This window comes from Carassius auratus, unplaced genomic scaffold, assembly GCF_003368295.1.
Source record: "Carassius auratus strain Wakin unplaced genomic scaffold, ASM336829v1 scaf_tig00050303, whole genome shotgun sequence".
NCBI classification, from domain to species: domain Eukaryota; kingdom Metazoa; phylum Chordata; class Actinopteri; order Cypriniformes; family Cyprinidae; genus Carassius; species Carassius auratus.
In genome coordinates this window covers 12,501-20,547 of record NW_020527149.1, presented here as the reverse complement: position 1 = coordinate 20,547, position 8,047 = coordinate 12,501, and the positions used below count along the sequence as shown (strand labels likewise).

The 8,047-nt window shown below is 37.2% G+C and overlaps 2 non-coding genes across 2 annotated transcripts; both read left to right on the top strand.

Annotated features, from left to right (window-relative positions):
• Window positions 1-1,277: 1,277 nt before the first annotated feature.
• On the top strand, window positions 1,278-1,396 carry LOC113089570 (5S ribosomal RNA). The gene has a single exon (XR_003286568.1). It is a non-coding gene; the product is annotated as a 5S ribosomal RNA (ribosomal RNA).
• A 6,398-nt stretch (window positions 1,397-7,794) lies between these two features.
• LOC113089571 (5S ribosomal RNA) lies at window positions 7,795-7,913 on the top strand. The gene has a single exon (XR_003286569.1). It is a non-coding gene; the product is annotated as a 5S ribosomal RNA (ribosomal RNA).
• Window positions 7,914-8,047: the final 134 nt, after the last annotated feature.

Here is an 8,047-nt window from a genome sequence, read left to right as displayed (position 1 = left end):
AGCAATTCTCTTTGCAGCAGTCTTCGCTTACGGCCTACCAGCCTGGCATGCCCGATCTCGTCTGATCTGGAAGCTAAGCAGGTTTGGGCCTGGTTAGTACTTGATGGGAGACCGCCTGGGAATACCAGGTGCTTAAAGCTATTTTGGAAATTTTTCGACTTAGTATATAATAATTTTGCCAAAAATAGAGTCAATGCCCGATCTCTGAATATAAGCAGGTTTGGGCCAGGTTAGTACATGGATGGGAGACTGCTGGGAATACCAGGTGCTTTAAAATTTTTGGATATTTTTCACGAATTATATAATAATCTTGCAAAAAAAAAAAAAAAAAAGAGTCAATGCCCCGATCTCTGAATCTAGCAGGTTAAGGTCTTGGTATACTTTGAATGAATAGACCGCCAGGAATACCAAGGTGCTTTCAGCTTTTGGAATTTTTTTCACTTAGTATATAATAATTTCAAAAAATAGAGTCAGTGCCGATCTCTTGAATATAAGCAGGTTTTTGGGCCAAGGTATACATGGATGAAGACCCCGCCTAGGAATACAGGTGCTTTAAGTTTTGGGTTTCTTCCTATCTTTTTGTATAATGTACTGGCGCAGTAGATTGGCTGATCTTTAAATAGCCTTTCTCTTGCAGCACCGTCCTTCGCTATGGCCATACCAGCCTGGCTATGCCGCCGATCTCGTCTGGATCCTGGAAGAATAAGCAGTTGGGCCTTGGTTAGTGCCTGGATGGAGACCGGGCCCTGGAGAATGCCACGGTACTTCTAAGGCTATTTTGGAAATTTTTCACTTAGTATATGTAATAATTTTGCCAAAAAATAGAGTCAATGCCCGATCTCTGAATATAAGCAGGTTTGCGCCAGGTTAGTACATGGATGGGAGACAGCCTGTGAATACCAGGTGCTTTAAATTTTTGGATATTTTCACGAATTATATAATAATCTTGCAAAAAAAAAAAAAAAAGAGACAATGCCCAATCTCTTAATCTTAGCAGGTTAATGTATGGTTAGTACTTGGTTGAAAGACCGCCTAGGAATACCAGGTGCTTAAAGCTTTTGGAATTTTTTCACTTAGTATATAATAAATTTGGCAAAAAATAGAGTCAATGCCCGATCTCTAAATTTTAGCAGGTTTAGGTCTGGTTAGTTCTTGGATGAGAGACCGCCTAGGAATACTAGGTGCTTTAAGCTTTTGGGTTTTCTTTCCTACTTATATAATGTACTGGCGAGTAGATTGGCTGATCTTTAAATAGCATTCTCTTTGCAGCAGTCTTCGCTTACGGCCATACCAGCCTGGCTATGCCCGATCTCGTCTGATCTCGGAAGCTAAGCAGGTTTGGGCCTGGTTAGTACTTGAATGGGAGACCGCCTGGGAATACCAGGTGCTGTAAGCATTTTGGAAATTTTTGACTTAGTATGTAATAATTTTGCCAAAAAATAGAGTCAATGCCCGATCTCTGAATATAAGCAGGTTTGGGCCAGGTTAGTACATGGATGGGAGACAGCCTGGGAATACCAGGTGCTTTAAATTTTTGGATATTTTTCACGAATTATATAATAATCTTGCAAAAAAAAAAAAAAAAGAGTCAATGCCCGATCTCTGAATTTTAGCAGGTTTAGGTCTGGTTAGTACTTGGTTGAAAGACCGCCTAGGAATACCAGGTGCTTAAAGCTTTTGGAATTTTTTCACTTAGTATATAATACATTTGGCAAAAAATAGAGTCAATGCCCGATCTCTAAATTTTAGCAGGTTTAGGTCTGGTTAGTTCTTGGATGAGAGACCGCCTAGGAATACTAGGTGCTTTAAGCTTTTGGGTTTTCTTTCCTACTTATATAATGTACTGGCGAGTAGATTGGCTGATCTTTAAATAGCATTCTCTTTGCAGCAGTCTTCGCTTACGGCCATACCAACCTGAGGGCGCTAGAGAGCTAGTGAGAAACAGGAAGTGTGTTGGCTATAGGGAGGTGAGAAAGGCTCACCCAAACTTTTGTGTTGTTTTTTTGCGTTGTTTTTGTTCAAGATAAGTATTTTTGTTTCTAGTTTTTTGTGTTATTTTTGTTATTTGTCCTCCCAACAGCTTTGCTGTTTGGGAGGGATCGTTTTAGTTTTGTGTTTTTTGTTAAAATGGACGGATTAACGGCTACAGACATGGATTTGGCAAAAAAGACAAGGCAGCTAACTGAAAATGGACTGGATCAAAGACAACGAGAAAAGGATTACCCAGAAAGGCGAATGAAACGGATCTATACCAAGGAAGCAACGGTAGTGATTGATTTGACGGAGGTACAAGATGGGAGAGCAGAGGACATTATAGAAGCATTGAAAGACAAGATCGAAGTGACTAGCATACTAGCGGTAAGACCAAAAATGATGAAACAATATGAAATTACATTGGAAAAAGAGGAAGATATTGAGAAACTGGAAGAAGGATTGATGATTAAAGGAAAGACTTGTGAAATTAAAAAGTTGAACAATAAGGATTTTGCTGTATCTTTCATGCATCTGCCTGCTTACTTGGAGGATGACGATATTTTAAAGAAGCTGGAGGGATGGGGGGTGACTCCTATCTCACAGATCAAAAGGAGATTCTACCCAGGCACCCGCATTGAGGATGGAACGAGGTTCCTGAGAGTACGGTTTCCAAAAGAGGTGGCTTCCCTGCCCTACAGCACGAGAATGGAGACGGAAGAAGGACCTCAGTATTTCAGGGTGATACATAGCCAGCAGGTGAGAACCTGTAGGTTATGTATGAGCCCTGAACACATGATGAAGGACTGTCCTGACTTCAAATGCTATAAGTGCTCGGAAAGGGGACATTTCGCGAGGGACTGTAATGCGGTGAGGTGCCCGGACTGCAGGCTTGTGTTAAACAAGTGCGAGTGCTGGTTCGGAGAACAACATCAGGAGGAAGAGCAGGGGTGTGGGCAGATGCATGAGGAAGCCGGTGAAGAGGAGCTACACGAAAACACGGAAGGGACACCAAGAGAGGATACCACAAGCACGGACGTTGAAGAGGAAAGTGAAAGGACTGGATCAACGCAGTGCAGTGAGGAAACGGGGTCACTGATGGAAATAACTGATACTTTACAGATTCAACTGGAAAAGACAGAGGATCAGGAGTGGGTCAGCGAGGATGGGAGAATGGACAAAGACAGTGAATGCATCGACGATGCCGGCACTACAGGAATCAATAAAAGAAGAAGACAAACTAAGGTAACACCAAATTTAGAGAAAGCCAAAAGAAAAGTATTAAAACAAGGATGTGATGAAAAACAAGACAGTGGGGAAATGGTAAAGGAAGGAGAGTGAATGAACTGACAAAATGGGGATTTTATGGCTTTTATTTTATTTTATGGTGCTGAAAATTGTGACTTTTAATGCTAGAGGATTAATGAATGTTTATAAATTTGAAAAGGTGAAGGAATTGTGTCGAAATGAAGATGTGATTTTATTGCAAGAGACAAACTGGAAAGAGAATGTTATGGAGGATATTAGAAAAAGATGGGAAGGGGAATTACTTGTTAACAATGAAGAGGAAAAAATGGGAGGAGGAGTGGCGGTTTTAATAAGAAAAGACAGAGGTATAAAGACAAAACTTATATATAATGATAAAAAAGGAAAATGTATGGTGGTAGAAATCGAAATGGAAGAAGACAAATTTGTTCTAGTGAACGTGCACGCTCCCAATGGAGAAAAAGAAAAGAAAATATACTTTAATGTTTTAGCTGATGTAATTGAAAAATGGGGGAAGGTGGTGATTGCAGGGGATTTTAACACTGTTTTTAGTAAAATGGATATGGCAAATGGGATGGTTTTTAAATCGGATGGGGGTAGAAAAGAATTAAGGTCATTGATGGAAGAGAAAAATATGATTGATGTGTGGCGGGAAAGAAATGGAAAAAAGAAGGAATTTTCAAGAAGACAGTTGGTGGGGAATTTTATGTGCCAAACCAGAATAGACTATTTTTTAAGTACCAGAAATCTTGAATGTTTCATTGATGGAATATTTTACAAAGAAACGACCTTAAGCGATCACAAAATGGTTTTAATGACGATGGATTTTAAAAGACAAACAAAGGGACCTGGGGTGTGGATTTTAAACACTGAGGTTTTAAAGAATGAAAGTTTTAAAAAAGAGATTGAAATGATATTAGATGGGAGGAAAAAAGACCTGATGTATATGGAAGACAAAAGGCAATGGTGGGAAAATGTTAAGTATGATATTAAGAAATATTCTATGAACTACTGTAATTTATTACAAAAGGTTAAAAGAACCAAGGAGAGAGAAATAAGGAGAACTCTAAAAGAGGAGTTAAATAAAAACCAAGTAGATGTGCAAAAAGTAATTGAAATAGAAAATACGTTGAGAAAAATAGAAGAGGAGAAATGCAAGGGGGCAATGTTGAGAAGCAAAGCAAAATATACGGTGGAAGGGGAAAAATGTAACAGATTCTTTTTTAATCTTGAGAAAAGCAGGGGGAGAGCGGAAACAATTAAAGAACTTAAAAGTAGCAATGGAATGGTGGTCTCAGATACAGAGGGGATTTTAAAAGAAGTGAAATCATTTTATGAGGAACTTTTTAAGTCTGAGGGGGGAGATGAGGAAAAAAGGAATATTTTGTTGCAACAGATAACAAGGAAAGTTGGCGAACAGGATAAAAAAATATGTGAAAGGGAAATAGAAACTGAAGAGATCATACATGCCATAAATCAATTAAGAGTGAGGAAAAGCCCCGGAGTAGATGGTATTGGAAGTGAGTTTTACAAAGTTTTTAAAGAAAAAGTAAGCGTGATTTTAAATGAAATTTTTGAAGAAGTTTTTAAAAAAGAAAGAGTAAGCCCAAGAATGGGGCTAGGATTAATGAAAATAATATACAAGAAAAAAGGAGACAAAACTGAGCTGAAAAATTTTAGACCCATTACAATGCTAAACACTGATTTTAAAATTTTAGCCAAGGTCTTAGCAAACAGATTAAAAAATGTCATGCCAAATATAATAGAAACAAACCAGGCGTATGGAGTAAAGGCGAGAGATATAGCAGATGTTACTAGCAGCATTAGAGATATAGCAGGGTATATAAAAGAAAAAGGCAAAAGTGCTTATGTTATTAGTATGGATTTTGAAAAGGCTTTTGACAGAGTTGAACATGGCTTTTTATTTGCAGTTTTAAAGGAATTTGGGTTTGGGAATAATTTTATTAAATGGATTTCGGTTTTATACAGGGATATTTTTACAAAAGTAAAATGCAATGGTTTTTTAACTCAACCTTTTAAAGTTTTAAGATCCATAAGACAGGGGTGTCCATTGTCGGCGCAGTTGTACTCATTGGTAGCAGAACCTTTAGGGCTTTTAATAAATAGAGAAAAAAGAATAAATGGAATACAAATGGAAGAGGGAGAAGAATTAAAGAAAATATTTCAATATGCTGATGACACGACAATTGTGGTTGAAAATGTAGAAAGTGTTAAAAGAGTGATGGAGAAAACAAAACTGTATTGTGAGGGTTCGGGTGCAAAGATAAATGAAGAAAAAACTGTATACATGAAATATGGAAGGGCAGAGGTTCTTACAGGGGTCTGTAAGTTTACAGAGGTGCAAGAAATAAAGATTTTAGGAATAATTGTAGCAAAGAATGAAAAGGAGGCTACGGACAGTATGTGGGAAGAGACGGTGGGAGGGATGGAAAGAAGACTGATTTTCTGGAGAAGCAGGTTTTTAAGTTTAAAAGGGAAGATTTTAGTTGTAAACATGCTAATGTTATCTAGAATGTGGTATACATTACATGTGATGCCATTGCCAGACTGGGTTTTTAAGAGAATAAAGAAATGTGTTTTAGAATTTTTATGGGACAAAAAGCCTCCAAGAATTGCATATTTTACACTGATTGGGAAACCGGGGGAGGGAGGGATGGGTTTGGTGGATGTAGAACAAAAAATGAAAAGCATGAGAGTAAAGGTGGTAAGAAAATATTTGGATGATACGAACAGAGCAGAGTGGAAGAGATTGATGGCTCTTTATTTAAATAAATGTGGGAATTTTAATTTGGGGGGAAAATGTTTTATGGATGAAGCTTAAGAATTGGATGATGGAGGGGATCCCACCATTTTACAAAGAGGTTTTAAGCGCTTGGAGGCTTTTTTTAACAGAGGTGGATTTTAATCCGGAGGGGAGAGAAATGATTTTAAATCAACCTCTGTTTTTAAATGGGAAAATAAAGATGCAAGAGTATGATATCTATTTTAAGAAGTGGTTGCAAGCAGGGTTTGTAAAGGTGAGGGATGTTTTATGGGAATTTAAAGAGGGATTTTTACCACTTCAAGTGATCATAGATGCAATGGATGAGGAGAAGGAGGACTTTAATGTAAATGTTTTAAAAAGACAATATGAACAAGTAAAAAAAGCAATCCCAGGACAATGGCTGGAAGAAATTATTAAGGAGGGAGAAAAAGAAAAGAAAATGAGCGTGTTTCTAAAATGTAAAGACAATATGGTGAATTTTAATTTGGGTTCTGTTAAAATGTTTTATGGGTTTTTTATAAATAGAGTTTTTAAAAAACCTCTTGCCAATCAGTTATGGATAAGGCATTTTAATGAAATTGAAGAGGAAGATATATGGAAGAACATGACATGGAAATGGTTGGATGTGGATTTACAAAGTTTTGATTATTTTATTAGACAAAATGTGATTTTTACTGAAATGAGATTGTGTGCAATGCAGAAAGAAACTAATGCCCAATGCAGAGTTTGTAAAAAACAAGATGAAGGAATTTTACATTTGTTTTTATTCTGTGAGAAGTTGAGCCCATTTTTTAAGGAATTAAAGGAAATAATCAAAGACTTAAGAGATAATGAGGGGGACTGTAACTGGAATAGATTTTTTATGTTGGGAATGGCAGAGAATACAGCAAACAAGAAACTAATTAATTTGTTTTTAATTTTGGCCAAAAAGCAATATGGAAAAGAAGGAATATAGTCAAAAACAGAGATTTTATTGCTAACCTATGGTTGATTTTTAAACAGTTGGTTGAAGATTATGTAAAAATGCTGTACAGTTATTTTAAACTGGAAAACAAGATGGGGGATTTTTATGGAATTTTTACGAAGGAGGTTACATATATTTTAAAACAAAAGCACTTTTATATGCCAAGAGAAGATTAAAGAATTTGATGAATTTGTGAATTTAGATGTTTTTGGTTTTTAGTGTTATGCATATTTTGGAAAAATGCTTTGTGAAATGCTTTTGTTTTATTAAAATTTCCCTGTAACAGCTTTAAAGTCTTGTACACAACTTATTTTGACTGTGAATAAAAAAAAAAAAAAAAAAAAAAAAGCTATGCCCGATCTTGTCTGATCCTGGAAGCTAAGCAGGTTTGGGCCTGGTTAGTACTTGGATGGGAGACCGCCTGGGAATACCAGGTGCTGTAAGCATTTTGGAAATTTTTGACTTAGTATGTAATAATTTTGCCAAAAAATAGAGTCAATGCCCGATCTCTGAATATAAGCAGGTTTGGGCCAGGTTAGTACATGGATGGGAGACTGCCTGGGAATACCAGGTGCTTTAAATTTTTGGATATTTTTCACGAATTATATAATAATCTTGCAAAAAAAGAAAAAACAGTCAATGCCCGATCTCTGAATTTTAGCATGTTTAGGTCTAGTTAGTACTTGGATGAGAGACCGCCAAGGAATAGCAGGTGCTTTAAGCTTTTGGGTTTTCTTTCCTACTTATATAATGTACTGGCGAGTAGATTGGCTGATCTTTAAATAGCCTTCTCTTTGCAGCAGTCTTCGCTTACGGCCATACCAGCCTGGCTATGCCCGATCTCGTCTGATCTCGGAAGCTAAGCAGGTTTGGGCCTGGTTAGTACTTGGATGGGAGACCGCCTGGGAATACCAGGTACTGTAAGCATTTTGGAAATTTTTCACTTAGTATGTAATAATTTTGCCAAAAAATAGAGTCAATGCCCGATCTCTGAATATAAGCAGGTTTGGGCCAGGTTAGTACATGGATGGGAGACTGCCTGGGAATACCAGGTGCTTTAA